General features: G+C 38.6%; 1 protein-coding gene across 1 annotated transcript in view; it reads right to left on the reverse strand.

Annotated features, from left to right (window-relative positions):
* The window catches only part of doc2b (double C2-like domains, beta), a 223755-nt gene that overhangs the window by 87758 nt on the left and 117307 nt on the right, over positions 1-18690 (reverse strand). The window lies entirely within an intron of this gene.

Here is an 18690-nt window from a genome sequence, read left to right on the forward strand (position 1 = left end):
ATAAACACAATGAAGGATTGCATAAGTCATTAACTTCCAAACAGTACTGCATGTTCAAAAGTAAAGCCAAAATACAGCTGTCTCCTGTAAACACAATCTACGCTGTGATGCATCGAGATGAGTGCAGAGACAACGCCGCCCTGAAGAGCATCTTGGTCTGTCTGGGAGCGTTTTACATGCCAAACATTTACGCTTCTTCTGTTAGTCCATCATGCTCAGTCCCGGTTGATAAAAGGGTCAAAGACGGACCAGAAAAACAAAAACCCTCTCTTTTTATCGTTAATGTTAACACTTCTCGTTTGTTAAATTGCTGTTTACAACCTTCACTGATTCGAACTGACGAATTTCCATTAAGGAAAATGTTTTCTCTGTTTTGCTGTCAGATCTGAGACAAAAACATACATTTTTGATGGCCTGAGTAGTTATTGTGATGGCTAAACTGACTTTCAAATGTAAAAACGCTAGAATTTCCTTTAAATTGGAAGTATTTAAAGTAAACTTAATTATGATCTAACCATTGGTTGGACTTATTCACATCCACCAATTTCAGCTATTTGTCCGCAGTCTGCAGGGTTTTAACCTTCCATGATGGTTCCTCCAAGCCTTCTCCACCGGATTCCACTGCCTGTGATTCTCTCTCTTATATATACACATATTTATTTATAAATTCTCCAACTTGTTCCATCCAGCCGTTTTCTGCAGGGCACATCCTGGTGGGTTGGTCATCAGAGAGAGTCAACAATCACTCCAATCTCCAATCAACCTGTGTGCAAACTCCACATGCACAGAAAGGCCTCAGCCCTGACTAGAACTGGAAACGTTTTTGCAGTGAGATGACCGTACCATCCACCACACCTCTGTTCTACTTGTTTATTCCTCTGGAAATTATGTTGCTTTTAACACATGTAATTGCATCGTCCCTCCAAACTGTTACTGGCCCCTAAGCTTTTCAGTCCCTGCTGGGATCTCTGACTGCTGTAATTCTCCTGATTACTGGCTGTGAGAGTTCCTGCCATGTAACACTATTAGACATCAGAAAAGTTCAAATGTTTTTAATTTCAAATCTCAGAAAAGGTCGCCCTATCAGTTACATAATGAGGCAGAAATGCATACAGAAATGTAAAAAGCAGACACAGTAATAAATACGATAATAGAAGAAAAAAATGCAAAAATGCGTGGGGATGTAAATATGACTGTAAATAAAAAATAGTGTCAATAAATAAATAAAATGTTAGGTGAAAATATAATACAGAAATAAATAAGTTTTTAGATAAGAAAATGTAAAAGGAAAATTATACAGAAATAAAAATGAAGTAGGAAACTTTTTTTAAGAATCAAATAAATAAATCGAACTGAAAATGACATGGAAACGTAAATAAACAGGACTTTTAATACAAAGTTAAATTAAAATAGTTAAACATGATTAAAAGAAATTTAAATTTGTGTCATGTTTTACAGGCTTGTTAATGGAAAAACTTTTTTGTAAGTCATACACTTTTAATTATGTACTACAACTACAACTTTATTTAAAATTTAAAAACAACGTAGTTGAACAAAGTGCTACAATGTGCACATAGCATTAAAACTATTTAAAATAAACTGCATTATTATTATTATTATTATTATTATTATTATTAAGAAGAAGAAGATAATTTTTGCAAAAACAAATAAAAAAGAAACATATTTCTAGATCCAGTTAACAAGAAATCTTTATGTAAAATTACCTTAACAACTTATCATTGAACTGGAATCACTATTCCAGCCCAAACCATCATTCCACCACCACCATGCTGATGTAGCAGCCTTGTTGGGACATGGTCTCCATTAATGGCTTTTTAACAGCGAATTCTGAATATGATGCAGTAACAGTACAAAAATCATGTTTAGGTTCCCTTGAAATATCCAGGCAAGGCATTGCCATGTTTCACTCTCTTCATTTACATAAGATCCTTCTTTTTTCCTAGACTGCATGGAAACTGGGACTGTCTTAAAAAACATTTAATAACATTTAACTGTCTTAACTCTTGAATAATCTCTTTCAGTAGTTTCCCTTTAATCACCTGGAAACTAAAGAGCTGACCTGTAAACTGAGATTATCAATGATCTTAACAGATGGAGAAACAACACAGGCAGAAAAACTAAAACCCAAATGTTTCATTAGTTTAAATCCTGTATGCACAGTAATTTGGAGCACAATAAACATCTAATCTGCTGACGCCATGTGAGCCACAGAGACTACAGAGATCATCTGGGTCTAATTAGTTTTCCATCCTCAGAGTTCAAACCAGCATTTAGTTTTTCTGCTCCTGATATCTGATACTACCAGAAAACCTGAAGTCTGATCCAGACCTGACTTCTACTAAATCGTGTCTCAAAACTTTTTTACTTGCCACCGTTTTCAGTTAAGCTAGGGAGTTTTTCATTTTGAATATATTTTCCAGTATACATACAATGTTGCTGACAGTTCTACAAACTGACATCTGTTTTCTATTAACTCTATTTTTTCCGGTCTGAATGTTTCTTTACATTATTGTTTGAGCACATGGGGTTGCCTTATGTATGAAATGTGCTCTAGAAATACTTCTGTTTATAAAATATACTTGTTACTGCATCATTCTGCACCCACAGACATGAACATGTACACAAATCAAACATGATTATTTTGAATTATAAGGGATAATAAAGCTTAAAAAGTCTTAAGCTTTATGATATCATGACATAAAGGTTTCTTTTCTCTTCCAAGAAACAATGGAATAGGGATTCAGTTTCACCAAGAACATGCAGCAAAAGATTCTTTATTATCAGCTTAGCACCGTAATTTGATATTTTTCTTGTCTTTGTGAGTTGTTTTTGTTTTTTTTTTCTTTAATGAACCAAAAATGAAAAAAATACAACAAATGTGACTCTATTTGTCTGCAATTATCAGGTTTGAGAGAGGAGCTTGGCTTCCAGCCCAGCACTCAGCAGGAATTACTTGGCAGCAAAATGACTTGCTCAGTACATCCAATAAGACGATGCTGATTTGCATCCTGTCACACAAAACAGAAGCAGTGACACTTGTCCTTTAGCTGGATGTCTTTTGTGACATGTTTATGAATATGTCCGACGACGTCATATAAACTCTGGTCTCTGACATCTACAGACACACAGAGGAGGCTACGTTATAAAACAAACAGTGGAAAAAACAACCAGTTATGAGATACTTTCTCTGAGCCTTTTTTGATTTCATTTGGATATGTCACTGGGATGGACATGGCTACATGAAAGTTCAACAGGATTTTATGTTTGTAATTGGATGGGGTGAGCCAGCTCCTTATTAGCTGTTATGATGATGAATTCCATCAAAGAACGATAAGGTGACAAACAGAGATATCACTGTTAAACTTCTGTTGTGTGGCTTAACTTATTGGTATTTTAGATGTTTAACCTAATACATGAAATAATCAATCATACATTTCCATATGGTGAATTTATTTCTATTTCGACATGTAAGGGTAAAAGAAAAAAAGATCAAACATTTCTGTCATGTAGGGGATATTCAGTTAAACATCCAATGGACCTGCTGAAAAGCAAATTAATAATATACATGCTCATTATAAACTACTTAGAGTAAAAAGTACATCAACCAGATGAACGGTCTCAAGCAAAAATAAGGAAAAGCTGAGAGACACAGGCAGTAACAGCACCTTATGAAAATAAGGGCAGCTATAACACATGATTCACTTTGTAACCCCAATCTGGGCCAGCCTTGACCCTTCCTCTTCAATCTCGTCTCTTATTTTCTTTAATCAGAAGCAGACTGTGTGAACCAAACCTGAAAATTTTCAGCTATAACTTCAAAAGTCAGGAAACTGGTGTTTGGTGGATTATTTCTTTGTTGTAACAAAGCTTCTTGGTTATAGATCTTATATTATTGGAAAGCCTGTTTATTTCCCTTTTAAATGGAGCCTCATTTTTAAGGAAAATGCATTTGTGGGATGAGTTGCAGAGTTGAATATGTGGGTTGTGCCAATGAAAAACTTGCCAAATCATCTAGATCTGGACCTCAGGAAGAGTAGTCTTCCCTTTGGTGAAGACTGATGGGGATCTATAGCTGTGTTTTCATTACAGTTTTTCACAAAAAAGCAATATTTCTAAAACTTCGACAAAGTTACAGTTGTGATTGGCAGGTGCTAAAACTGAATAGTGTTTAGCGCATAAGTCGTAAATTACTGGTAAAATCTCTTCTTGCAACACTCCACTTTGAGGTAGATGGAGATTTCTAATTCCTTGTAAAACTCTGATTTCATTGTTGTGTGCTATCAAGGATAGTGGTTATATTTGTCGCTTTAATTATTTGTGAAAAGCTTTCCGTCTCCTCCGCCGTCCCTACATACCACTCCATTTTTACTTCAAATGAATTGGCCATGTGAAGTCCAGTGACGTGGAAATGTGGAAAAAGTGTTTCCATTACACTTTTGAAATATACTTCTAAATCGACACGTCTGGAAAACCACCTCGTGAGAGCGTCAAAACTTTTTAGCGATATTTGAGAAGTTTTTCGAAATGTAGGTGTTTCTTTTACCAGTGTTTTATTGTAAGGTTTAGGTATTGTGCTATTCTAGAGGTAATGGAAACGCAGCTAATAATAAACTAGACTAAACTAAATCTCTGCCAAACAGCTGATTCTACTCTTTGGCATTCATTGGATTGGATGATGGAAGTCTTAAGGAACTAAACATATTTAACAATGTTTTCACTTAAGAAACAGGGACCTCAGTATCATGTGGAAGATCCACAGCCGCAACAGATACCTCCTCCTCACTGCTGTGGGATGGCATCCCATTCATCAGCCTGCATCAGTTACCAGTCAGCCAGTGTGGTTGTGTTGGTCACTCTGGTAAAAACAGCAGCCCAAGCTGATTCCACATGTGTTCAGTGGGGTTGATGTCAGGACCTAAGGTCTGCTAAGGTCATCCAGCAGTGTTCCCAACCTGGGAGGGAGTCCCCCAAAGAGCACAGATCCTTGAGGCTTTGACTGTTCAGAGCCAGCATGAATAAAATAAAGGCCACGTCCACACATTGACAAGTTGTGGTGTATCTGCTGAAGTTTCTTTTCATCATTTGGCTGTTTCGTTCACATGGAACTAGTGTTTTGGTAGAATCAAAACACTAACTCTGCTAAACAATTACATTTTAAAAATTATATCCTTGGTCACAAATAAAAGAAAAGGCGACTTATTATGCCACACCTTGTACATCCAATCACTTTTCGTCCGTGTACAGCGTTGCTTAGTGAGGTCAGTGTGCTGGTGGAGCTATGGTACTGGAGTAGTTCGTGTCTGTCCTGGTAACCTTGATTTTTCCTGCATCATTTCATTAATGAGACATTTTTGAGAAATGCCACAGTGCAGATGATTTGTCCTTATTTAGATAAGAAAAAAAAGTAAGGCTATTTGTTGGTAAATACCTTAACTTGGGTTTTTATCAAAGGAAAGGAGTCAAAATGCATCATTTGTAGTAAGAAACAGCTAATGGGGTCCACAGTATTTGGTAGTTGCATGAAGGGGTTCTCAGGGAAAATAGGTTGTGAACCACTGAGCTAGAGGTAGTCTGTCACAAACCCCACTCTGGTGGGAACCAGTGTTGTCATCTTGGAGGATAGAGTTCGGTCCCAGACAACTCTGCTGCTCATCCCACAAAATGCATTTTCCTTACAAATGTGGCTTCATTAAAAATAAAAATAAACAGGTTTTCCAACGGTATAAGATTTATTACCAAGAAGCATTGTTATATCACAGAAATAATCCGTCAAACATAAATTTCCTTGCTTTTTGTGCTAAGTTTATATGCTTGATCTGAATTACAAATTCCCATGTGCAAAACAATTAAAAATCACGCTCCATGGTGGCTGCTGGTTGGTTGGGCTTCGGGGCCCTCTTCGTTCCTTCCTATCCTTGGAGGGAACATGGTTGTATTTGCATAATCACACTCATCACTGAACACATCTCATTCCCTTTATTCTGCACTCACACACACTAATGTGCATGCTTGCACAGTTACTGTGTTATACAAGTTTAATACCAATAACTACAGTTGTGTTTTGCAGTCTTATTGCTGGTGTTATTCGTGTTGTTATCGTCTAATAGGTGCTTTCAATGATGATCTGCCTTGTTTTCTTAGATGCCATTAAGCAGCAGATTGTTTTTTACTGTTTTGTTTGTGCAATTGTTGCCTTTTGTATTTCTGTCTTATTTTTTCTCCTCACTCTTTTCTTCTCTTGCTCTTCTCTCTCTTTGTCAGGTCCAGCATAAAAATGTAACTTAGCTATATCCAAAATAATAAAAACAAAAACAAGTATCAAGAGGAGTCTTTTATCCTCCATTAAGCTCCCCCCTGGCAAAGCAAATTTGTTCAACTAAAGCAGCAGCTAAACTTTAGACTTCCCTCACTTTCAGGGTGTTGGCATGCAGCTTTTCTTTCTGATTCTTAGCCACACTTTTTAACTGTGTTTCCGACATAAATATGTAGCTGAACCATCATCATGAGAGCTGATTGCGGTGGTTTAAGTGCTGCGTTCATCTGCTTCTATTGTTTCCTTCTGCAAACACCTGAACTGCTATTGAGAGGGAGGAAATTACGTGAGTTTGAACTGGGATGAACTGGCAGCTGCGTCATGCTGCTGATTGCACAAGCACACTATGAATGCTCTGTTGATCATAATTACTGAGGGTTAGAGAAAAATGACCACTGCAAGAAGCAGATGGAAGTGTATCCACACACACCTTCCAGATCTCCTGAATAGAGGCCTTAAAGAGCTGCAGGATGAAGTTGAGCTCCCTTTCTTTTTTTGGAGGGGAAATAATTAGCATAATTTTCACAGGAAGTTTGGCTTGTGAGTTGGAAATTAATCCAAAAAACAGAATTAACCAATACAAGTCCTGACCCAAGGAGAATACAGGCAGCTGGATTAACTTTAGTAAAGTTCCAAACTGAATTTCAAATATTTACATTTACAGTTTAATATGTAAAGTTGGGAAAATCAGTGTAAAGGGCCTTTTAGAGGATGGTAGATTGAAAGCAAAATGTTTAGATGCAGAAACCCTGCATCAGCTTGGGTGCACTTCAGAAAACCATTGTCAGTGATACCCATTCATCACAGACATAAAGAAACACTGCTGCTTTTCTAGGTCCAAACTCCTTTATAACAGACAAAGATGACGTATAAAACTGTCCTCTGGTCTGACAAACCCAAATTTAACCTTCTTGTTGGGAGTTCTGGATACTGGAAATTGGAGAGGAACCACAACAGTTTAAAAGCAAGTATCCATAATGGTGCATGAGAGCATTAGTGCACAGAAAATGGGGAACTTTCTATCTGGGAAGGCAATAATGTTAAAATCGACAAAAAGATTTTGGAGCAACATTTGGTGAGAATCCATCCAGATGTGGTCTTTTTTTGGGAATCTGTTTCCTTATCCGCATGCTGAATTTAGAATATGACTTCAAACAGCAGAAAACCCAACACATGAAGAAAGTGGCTGGTCTCCTGCAGGGTGGACAGTTTATGTGTGTGTTTTGCTATATTCAATCAAAAAAATTTGCTTTCAGAAAGTCTTATCTTCCCACTACCTGCTTTTGTATCTTGTCCTTATTGTTTCCATTAATCATTCTCTATAACAGCCTATTTTTCATGTCTTTGTTCCTTTTGGTTTGGGTTTTGTGTGCATCAAACTCCATCTTTGCCTTGAAAATACCTAAAAACATATTTATTTGGAGCAAATGCTGTTCATGTGTTTTTTTCCCGTGTGAGCGCTTCTTTCCCATTGTGCTATCACCTCTTCGTCAACAAGGCATACATCTTCATCACCATATCTGACTGGCCTGCTAACACGCTGGTGGAGGAAGCATCAATCACCAGGAGCAGCAGATAACAGGATGGATGAGCAGATGGGTATTGATCTAATCCAGAGGGAGCTGACCCAAAGTCATGCTAAGGACGGGGTTAACACTTCACATGCCACCTGGTGTCAGCTGAGGTGCTCAGGTCAAGAAGACTTGAGACCTTCTGGGAGAGACTGAAGCTGGAAATATGGGGAGTTGGCAGACAAGTCCCATTTATCACTGATAAATGTCAACCAAGATGATCAAAAGGCGATCGAGGTGAGAGTCGAGTGGCAGGGTCACACATTAGTTTCTCTGCCAATCACTTTGACTGGGAGGAAAACAAAGAGGCTGATTAGTGAGTTTTGTTAAAGATGAGGAAAAATTAGCAATCTTCTAAAAGACTGTTAAAAAGTGAATTGGTTAGCTTAGCAGAGATATTTCCTGCTGCTTCTTTACATGCAACGAAAGATACCCTTACTTTCTAATAATCCAAACAGCAATACTAAAGGAGAAGGTCTAAATGAGTTTCCATTTTTAATATTTCACCACCACACTGTAAGACCATCACATAGCCGCAAGCTCAGTGCAAGTAGTCATGTAGACATGGTGAAGACAACTTGAAGTTCAAAACTGAGCATCAGAATGAGGAAGAGAGAGGAGAACTGGAGATGATAGAAAGACAACAGGAAGTCAAATCAGCACTGTTTCCAACCAAGGTCTGCAGAACAGCATCTCTGCGCAAACCAGTCCAACCTTAAAGCAGATGGGCTACAGCAGCAGAAGACCACACCTGTCAGCTAAGAACAGGAAACTGAGGCTACAATTCACACACACTCACCAACACTGGACAACAGAAGATGGAGAAACGTTGCTGGTCTGATGAGTCTCCATTTCAGCTCCACATTCAGATGCTAGGCTCAGAAAATGGTGGGAACATCATGAAAACATGGATCCATCCTGCCTTGGATCAACGCTTCAGGATGCTGCTGGTGTAATGGTGTGGGGGATATTTTCTTGTACCACTTTGGTCCCCTTAGTACCAACGTGGTCTGGTTTAACCACCATAGCCTATCTGAGTATTGTTGCTGAACATGTTCATCCCTTTATGACCACAGTGTAGCATCTTCTGATGCTACTTCCAGCAGGATAATGCACCATGTCACAAAGCTCAGATCATCTCCACCTGCTTTCTAGAACATGACAATGAGTTCACTGGACTCCAATGGCCTCCACAGTCACCAGGGGCCTCATATATAAAGGTCGCGTAGGTACAAAAAAACAGCGTACGGCAAATATAGTCAACTTTTTGGATTTATAAAAACAGTCCATGGTAGGAATAAAGGATTCCTACCTCCATGCAAACTCTGACCATGGCGTACTCACAAAATCTGGGAAAACCGGAAACTGCGACACCAACGTTACAGAATAAAATCAAGTAAATAATGAAGTGGAGAGTCTGCTGCCAACAGTTACCAGTCAGTAAATGCCAAAAGTAAGCTTCGGTCATTTATTCGGAGATCCAGCAGAGTGGGACAGACTGGAGCGTCTAGAAGTGAAGCAACGCTTATGAAACACACAAGAGGTGGATTTCCTTTATTTATTTATTCTTACACAATCCTTTTGTAATTGTTTTCCCCAACACACAGGAACTATGCAGAAAGATTATTTAACACTAAATAAACTGCTACCAATCTCAGATGTATCTGTACATATTTATTTTATACCTTAAAACAAAAAACTACATTACCGGCATCATTACTGTCATTTAGCAGACGCTTTTCTCCAAAATGATTTACTGTGGGCTGTAGTGTCTTGCCGAAGGCTCCAACTAGAAGGTGTGACTGCTCACTCCTGTGGGATTCAAACTTTGGTCTCCCGCATGGGAGATGGATGCCCTACTGACTGAGATATCCAGCCGCATCATCCGATGCCTCTGGCGTCTTGCCTTCTTGCCTTGCCACCAATTAAACATTTTTACGTTTGTCAATGTGCTCCATCAGGATCTCTGTCTCACACCTTGAACCCCCCCCCAAAAAAGCTATCATGCAAATGATGTGAATATGTATCATAGGCGTCCACCTGACCATTTCTTGCCACCATGTTGATGAGGGAAGGCATTCCCTCACGTTTCCCTGCTTTAAAGGGCGTGGGATGTGCGTGCGCATGCTCTTATACAAATCTGATAGTTGAAGTGTGCCACATTTCCTTTTTGTACTGCAGACGCTACTTGTAGTAGAGCAGCTTTGGGATGTGGTGGAAGAGATTCTCATCATGGATGCGGCCGACAAACCTGCAGCAATTGTGTGATGCGTCATGTCAATATGCAGCAAAACCTCTGAGGAATGTTTCCAACACCTTGTTCTATCTGTCATACCGAGAATGAAAGAAGTTCTGAAGGAAAAACTGGTTCAACTCTGTACTAGAAGGTGGACCTGGTGAAGTGGACAGTGAGTATACTGTATATTGAAATTAAAAGCTACCAGTTGTAGAACAAACAAAAACACCTTTCCTGCAACACATGCTACGCTATTGTACTCTGGTATCTGACTGTTGTATCACTGTAAATATTACTGGTCAAATTTTTCTTCCAACTTCTGCCTCTTTTCAATCCTTAAATGAACTTAACAGCGATAACTATCTCACTAAAATGCATTTGAGGGATTGGAAGGTCTTTCATGCATCTGAAGGAATATTATCTGAAATGCTTTTTCAAGTGAAGTTAAACACGTGTTTATCCTTCCTTAGATCTTGCGTTTAGATCCTAGCTGGGAGGAGCAAAAATACAACAAGAATATGTCACTGAAGAGGTTGAAGAGGCATTCTTATATGACAAAAATCCACTTTTGTGTTAAATTCCTTCTGTTATCTGGCTTTTTGTTATAGTGAGCCCTCTTCTTATTCTGTCAGCCGACTCAGCTGCCATTCGTCTGCCATTCCCATCTCCATCCATTCTCCACCCAGCCTGTCTGATCACGCTACTGCCATTTCCAAGTTAACATTCCACCTGCTCGACGATCAGATCATTCTCCTCCCTCTGCTGCAAAGTCTGCTCACACACAGCAGTTTAAATAAAGTCTGTCATGCAGCAGACTTTCTTATTATAGCAAGATGATAAGTGTGTTGATTTGTTGTTAAACAGTGAAATAGTAAACCATAAAAACTGAGTTAGAGTATTCTGGGAATTTATGAAGAGCTCCAGTACTGATGTTGACCGTTCATAAGTGTAAAGTTGATCAGTTCACATGAACTTCACTGTTGGATTCAAATACAAAAGCTGTGCTCTGCAGATATTGATTGACTTCTTAATGAATAAACTAACAATATCAAACTTTAAAGCTTTACAAATACCATGAAGTAGGGATTATTATGTTAAGGCCAAGTCCACATGAACCAGGTCGTTCACAGAAAATGTGTTTTCCTTTGTTACATTTTCCAATACTTGCTGAATTAGAGCTGGGTCAACAACTTCTGTGACAGGATGAACTTTCTCATTTGGTGGAGAAATTACAGTCTCTGCTTTTTTGAGTCTATGTGGATCTTAAGACTGAGAGGTGGTGGATCACAGGAGGATGAGTGATTCCATAGCTGCCACAGAGCCAACCCGGATAGTGAGTGTGCGAAGTATACAGTCATCTCCACTGGTTTAAGCATTACTTTATTGCTTAAACCAAAATGTAAAGAGACTGAGCCTTTATCTATTTTCTAATTTGTGTCACATGAGTAGAAGTTCTCTGGGCTCTGTGTTCGCTGTTTTGACCTCATTTAATCGCCATGATAAATACATACACAATGAAATGTTTCTTTACTTTATTTTACATGTGCATTGAGAAAGTTAAACATAATTTTAAGTGTTAGAAAATGTGTTTCCACCTGTATCTGTATTTATACTCATGTATCAGAACATCAGCTGTGGAAAGTTGCCCAAACAAAATATTTCCTCTTCATGTCAAAGCTGAGTAAGAAAACAGCAGATAACCATAACGCAATGTAAAAATTAGAGATGTCCCGGTGGTACATTTAGGAGTTAACATTACTAACAATTACTGTGAGAAAACATTGCTGTTTAAAGACTGTTTCGTTAATAGAGACCACAAAGGAAAAAACATGTCCAACTTTTCATTAACACCAAAAACTGCCGTTACCGTGGTGATTCACGGTGGCGGTTGAATTAGTCCAATATCCAACCAGCTTCACTGTGGTTGCATTTCCACTGTGAGAAACTTGAAAATGTGTTGTTCATTTGCTGCTCTTACTAATTTACACATGAACCTTTTTGTTTCCATTTCTCGTTGAATGAACAAGAATGTTGTCTCAAGAATTAAACGAATGAACATGACCATTTTAAAAAAACTTTAAAGTAATTTGTAATCTTCTCTTTTTTTTTTTTTGCTTGCTGTCATCTTTCAAACTTTTCCAGATCCTTTTGCCTTCTTTTCTCAGGAGTGCAGACAAACACAAAGATGGAAGGGACATAGGCTGGGGACAACGCGTTGTCTTTTACCCAGGGGAAGACAAAATTTGCAACAATTACATGTCCGTTAACAACAAGCTAACACGGAGTGTCTGGCCACGAGGGACAATAACGTTAAACCACTGCAGTTTGCTGCATTTTAATAATGCATTGTCTTTACTTTTAAATAAATAAATGTATTCATAATTTGAGCAGCCCACCATAAGTAGACTTGGAAAGTGTATAAAACAAAATTTTTGATAAACTTACCACAAACAAAGTGCTTGCTACACAGCTGAGATCTGTATGACCAATTTCCAATTATCTTGTTAGACGGCAGCAACACATTTTGCCATCGTTCAGGATCAGCAGGCAGTCTGGAAATTAAAATCCCATTCTTGGGATGTCGAGTGGAACATCCAAAGGCACAACAGAGATGTACCACTAGCTTTTGGCAATGAAAAGCTAGCTGTAGACCTGAGTCCTGCAGCAGTATGTCTGCTTTGTTTATCTTTTGCCAACCATGAATGTCACTGAAGTGCAAGTCAAGTGATTAGTGACGAAACATGAGAATGGTCCATACTCCCACGGGACGGCATGGTTGTTAGTTGTCAACCAAATGCACCAAACCAGGAGGATATTCCTAGAAAGAGAGATTCATCTGAAGAAGTCAGACTCAAACTAGCGCCATTTTCTTCTTTAGCCTCAACTTGTTTCATAAATGCAGCTCAGCCTTATTTGATCCAGACTGATCCCAGACAGACTTGCATGGTCTCGCTTAGTTCAGCACCCGGGGTAAGCCCAAATGAATGGGTGAAGGGAAAGTTGATGAAATGAGCGACATTAAAAGCAAAATGAGAGCGCTAATTTTATCACCAGCTGATCAAACACTGCTTATAGAGCTGTACGAAGAATACCAACATATTTTCAGCAAAAACAGGCAAAGCTGCAGCCAGTAACAGTCATGATAATAACAGACTTAAGGCAGATTTACACTCACCATTTTTAACAACACCTAATGCATCAATAAGATGAGAGGCTGAGCAAATTATTTCTTTGTTTTATTCCACAAGCTAATAAAGACATTGAACCATACTGGACACCATTGTTGTTTTAAAACAGGAAATACCTACCGGAACTGAAGTCAACCATCAAAAGAACTCCAACCTGGTGAGTTTACCGGCTGATATATTTTTATGGTAAAATGGTAAATGGTCCGTATTTATATAGCGCTTTACTGTACCTAGAATGACACCCAAAGTGCTTTACATCATACATCACATTAACCCATTCACACACATATGGCGGAAGCTGCCATGCAAGGCAGGAGCAATTAGGGGTTCGGTGTCTTGCTCAAGGACACCTTGACATGAACTCGACTTGGCTGAGGATCAAACCGGCAACCTTCGGGTTACAAGACGACCGCTCTACCTTGCTGAGCCATCCCCTCCTTAAATATCAGAACAGAAATAATCTGAGTGGACAATGATAAATGTGGCAGTAAGTAAAGTTAAAATATAAAAGGATTCCATAATGTAAAGTGGTGTATAAAGTCAATTTGATCATCACAATACATTTTAAAATGTATAAATATCGGCACAAATAAAAAGACCCTGGCTGTTACTGCTGGGGAAGAGGATCGTCCTCCGTAGGTGGCAGCAGAATTCACCTCCAGGTGCCCAGGAGAAATATGTAAAAGGTAGTTTTACATATTTCTGTGTAAAGTTTTCAGGGAGAGGAGATATCATATCTCTTCTAGGTGTCTCAATGAGGACATCGCGTCCACTTACAGTGAAATCTGACAACTTTGTGTGTTTTATACCAACCACTCAGAGATGGATGTGTTTTTAAGGTAGGTTACTGTATGTTGCAACTCGTTGCATACAATGTTTGACTTTTGCAATGTTTAAGTTTTTATTTATTTTAGAAATATGCGGTAATGTTATTTATTAGATTTTAATATGACCTTATTAAATGACATGAGAAGCGTGAGTGCAAAATCAATCTGGAACGCTCTTTTGGGAATCAAGCTGCAACCTGTCAGGCAATTTTCATGATGACACTTAAATAAGCTGACAGTTATCCTGGTCTGGAGCAGATTTGTTACCATGGTAACTCCACTGGGACTTATTTAAGCCCCAGAACTCTCACTTTGATGAGCCAGACTTATCAGAATAAGCAAGGCTTTCCTGTGATCCTGCTTCATGGAATATCCCTCGGATATTTTACTTTTATTTAAGAGACAGACTGGGATTCAGTAAAAGTGTATAAACCACAAATCTGGATTCAGTCAGCAAAGCAAAAATAACAGCAGACAGCTTGATGTGTAGGTGCATTTTGTTGGGATGGAGTTTAACTTTAATTGATTGAGTTTATCTTCAATCAATCAGTAAAGAGGCTGACCTTTGAGTCTGCTGTAGATAATCACCACTTTGCTTTCCTGCCACTATTCGTCATCAGTGAGTTTGCTTTTCATTAGCTGCCTTGTCTTACAGTACGACTCGAGAGGAGTGGCACAAACAGAAAACCAAACAGAGCAGTAAATATGTTTTCTGTCACAAGGAAAATTACCTCACATTGCAGTGATGAAGAGAGGGAGGTCAGGAGGTAAGATAGGGATCGGTGAGGATTTACTGGGTAAGGATGCTGCTTGGATAAAACTAAAGACTGAGCAGTAGGGATGGATTGAGATTGGAGCTTATCTGGACGGCTTACCTTCTTGTATCTGGGCACAGGAAGCTGATTTTCCAGCAAACACAAAGCACCAACATAGAGAGGTGGCGAGAGCATGCAAAATAATAAAGTGGAGGAGGAAAAAGGAAAGAAAAAAACAAGATGCGAAATTAAAATTGAAATACAGAGAAAAACAGAATAAACAGACAGAAAAACAAGCACAAGCAAAAGGTTCAGTTTACACAACTAATTCTGCTGCTGACTGGCTTTCAGTGGAAAAATTGATTAGAGCCATTTTGTATTTGAATGTTGATATAGCAAACCTCACCACACACTCATTTTTTATTTGTTTACATTTGATTCAGAATAAAATGAGGTTTGAAACAGTTCACAGCAATGGGTTGGAGTCTAAATTGCTCCTCTGCTGCTGCAGAGCGTCACCATAACGTGTTATGTGTCTGCCCACATTCACAAATCAGACATGTAAACACTGTTCCTACTCTTGACTTGACTTTAAGCAATAGTTACACGGATTCATCTAATTAGTGGTGTAAAGAATGACTGGGATGATAAAAAAAAACATCTGTAAATTAGTTGAAGCCATTGGTTTACCCTTGCACGTCTCTTAAAGTAGAAAAACAATTGTATGAAAAACAATGTTTTGTTGTGCACATTTCTTAAGTTTAACAGTTTGAATGCAGAAGATTAGGACCTATAAAATCAATTTGAGTGGTAAATTGTGAAAAGATGCTAATTCTGTGCAGATTATCCCAGCATACATGTTTAGACGTTAGCTAAGCTAGGATGCTGGGTCAGTCTTGTTGTCACTGGTGTCCTCACAAAGCACACCAGGATGCTATGACTTCACGGGCTCATGCAATGGTGTCGCTGTGATAAGCCATTTCCAGTTGGCAGTACTAGAGGAGCACCTTATTGTTGGGTCTCGGTCTGACATAGCTTTCAGTTCTATGCACTGTTTTTGTAGTCTGAATCACTAGATGTAAACCACTGGGGCAAGCTTACTGAATGGATGTTTACTCAGAGTAGTCCTCATCCATTAGATGCTCTCTGTGCAATAGCATTTTTTACATTTGACTTTGCTGTGCTCTAAAAACTGCCAGCTTTATCAAAGATTGTACTAGTGGGTTTGTAAGTGGTGTTAAAGTGCTACAGGGAACATGCCTGCAACATTTGAAAGGTAATTTTTTGTTTGGCACGTTTGCTCTTTATTCCACCAGCAGTTGCCTCTTGGTTCCATTTCGTGGGACTTCATTACTGCATCCAAAGACGACTGTGACATCCAAGCAGATGAAGGCGGAGCTGCAGCCAGATTGTTCTCTTGTTCAGACTCAGCGCTGGGGAGACTGATTTGACTACATGAACCGGTGTTTTGCTGTCATAGCTTTTTTTGTTGTTGTTGTTGTTTTTTTTATAATAGTTTTAATGCAAGCCATTATGTATTTCTAACTTGTGAGTAGCTCTATAACCCAACCCCTCCAATCCCCAAGTATGGATTTGTTATTCATAAGTAACTGTGTTTGACTGAATCTACATGCTGTGTAGAATATTTCATTTCAGATTTAAAGCGTCTAATTATTATTGTCTATGAGCAGGACCTGGGCAGATGCAGTCAAAGTCTCCAAATAAGCAGTGGAACAGCCCTTATGTATCTTGGAAGCTACAGATTGAAAGCTAAACTTTAGCTTTGTCATAGACTTCTTCTTATGTTGCCATGTTTTGTGAAACAAACCATTTTTATTCACTTAACTGAAGTGGAAAGAGTGAGTGTAGGTAATGGATGGATGGGTTTTTCTGATGAGTGACGTGGTGTTGAAGTAGACTGGGTAACACTGTGGAGATGATGCTCCAAACTGTCATGAAACGTTTCCGTACATACGGGAATGGGCCACTGGTTGGACCACCAGCGAGACGCATTGATTAGTCAAATAAAATAACTGTCAAGCAGCCAGAGCATTTATTTTATATTTGTCTTGTCCCCTGAAATAAACTTGTATTAAAACAGAATTAAGCAACAGGCTTGGAAATGCCGTACTCTCCAAAATGAGGGTTTTCTTTCCAGCAGCAGTGGCTGTGATACATCGGGACAAGAGGAAGACCATCTATTTTATTATTCAGAAGTATACAGAGCTTCAATAAAAAATGAATTGATTAACATGTGGAATTACTTTGCACTTGTATTTCAAACAGAAAATGTTAAATATTTAGCTTCTAGGTAACAGCATTCATTTATCACATAACAAAATTAAATAATTTTTTAAATGTATTTATATTTTCTATCAATTATTTGAGGGGAAACAATTAGAAACATCATATAATGCTAATGTAATGAAACAGAGTACTGAATTACAGCTGATATTGACTTACTGGCATCAATGCAGCTCCGGTAGAAGACCCATGCATTCATTGCAGTCATGTCCAAAACGTTATAAAACATCACAACAGGCCATCATCTAGTTGCAGCAAGACAAGAACGCTGCATCGGCATCTTGTCAAGAATGTCTCCACCTAACTTGTTCCTATCGTGGTAAGAGGAGCTGATCATGTCTCCACCACCAGTGTCTTCCTCATCCATTTTTTGGAGCAAAGCCAAAACGTATTCTGCATTAATTCTTCTGCTCTTGCTAATTTTTTTATTATGTGTTTGGTGGTGTTAGTTTGTCTGTCCGTCTGTTAGACAACGTAACTCAAAACGTTATGGACAGATTTTGATCAAATGTTCAGGAAATGTCAGAAATGGAGGAAAAGAAGAAGTGATTACATTTTGGGGGGGGGGGATCCAGATCACCGCCTGGATCCAGGAATTGTTTTAAGGATTCTTTACTAGTGAGAGAAAAGACTAATTTTACCATTACAGCTTTGAACTCATCGGATAATGCCCAGAATCACTGGCAAAACAAAACAAACAAACAAACAAACAAACAAACAAAAGAAAAAAGAAACAAGATGCCCACCCCCCAGTTTGAGGACCACTGCATTAAGCCAAGTTAAGCTAGCTGGTTTCTTACTCCAGTTAAACACCAAACAGACAGAAAATTAACACTGTACTTCACAAATTAGTCAAAATGCATCTTTAAACTGATGATGCACACACTTGGCAACAGACTCTCAGAAAAAGAAGTTTAGCTGACCAATCACACTCATAATTGATCATTTGTCAACTAGACTCTTGCCAAGACTTGACAACACGAGTATTAACTGTTCAGATAGGAAATCACAATTGATTTTGTTGCAGCTCGGCTGCAGCAGTCCACTTCATCCTTTCTGAAAAGCCTCCTGATCTATCAGACAGTTCATCGATATTTAGAACCAACCTGTGACAAGCTGAAAGAAAGTATTTCACAGATTTTTTTGGAAAGCAGGAGAAAAAGATGACTACAAACTGTTTTGTATGAAACCATAAACTAAAAAAAAAAAAAAAAAAACACAAACAGGGATAATGAATAAAAAGGAGCCAAAACGTCGCTAAGAAACCGAGCTATAGTGAGTGTTTGTGTTCACCCACACAAATGTGGACGTTTCAGGCAATGAAAGGGCAGTCTGCAGACAGAAAGGAATGAAAGGCTGTGTTCGAGCGGTAAAGTAGGTTGTCAGGTGGGTGGTGCTGAATAAACAGGTCTCCATCTTGCAACTAAAGTATAAGACAATGTCTGATTTACTATTCAGAGAAGAAGGAAAGCAAT

Source organism: Melanotaenia boesemani, chromosome 15, assembly GCF_017639745.1.
Source record: "Melanotaenia boesemani isolate fMelBoe1 chromosome 15, fMelBoe1.pri, whole genome shotgun sequence".
NCBI lineage: Eukaryota > Metazoa > Chordata > Actinopteri > Atheriniformes > Melanotaeniidae > Melanotaenia > Melanotaenia boesemani.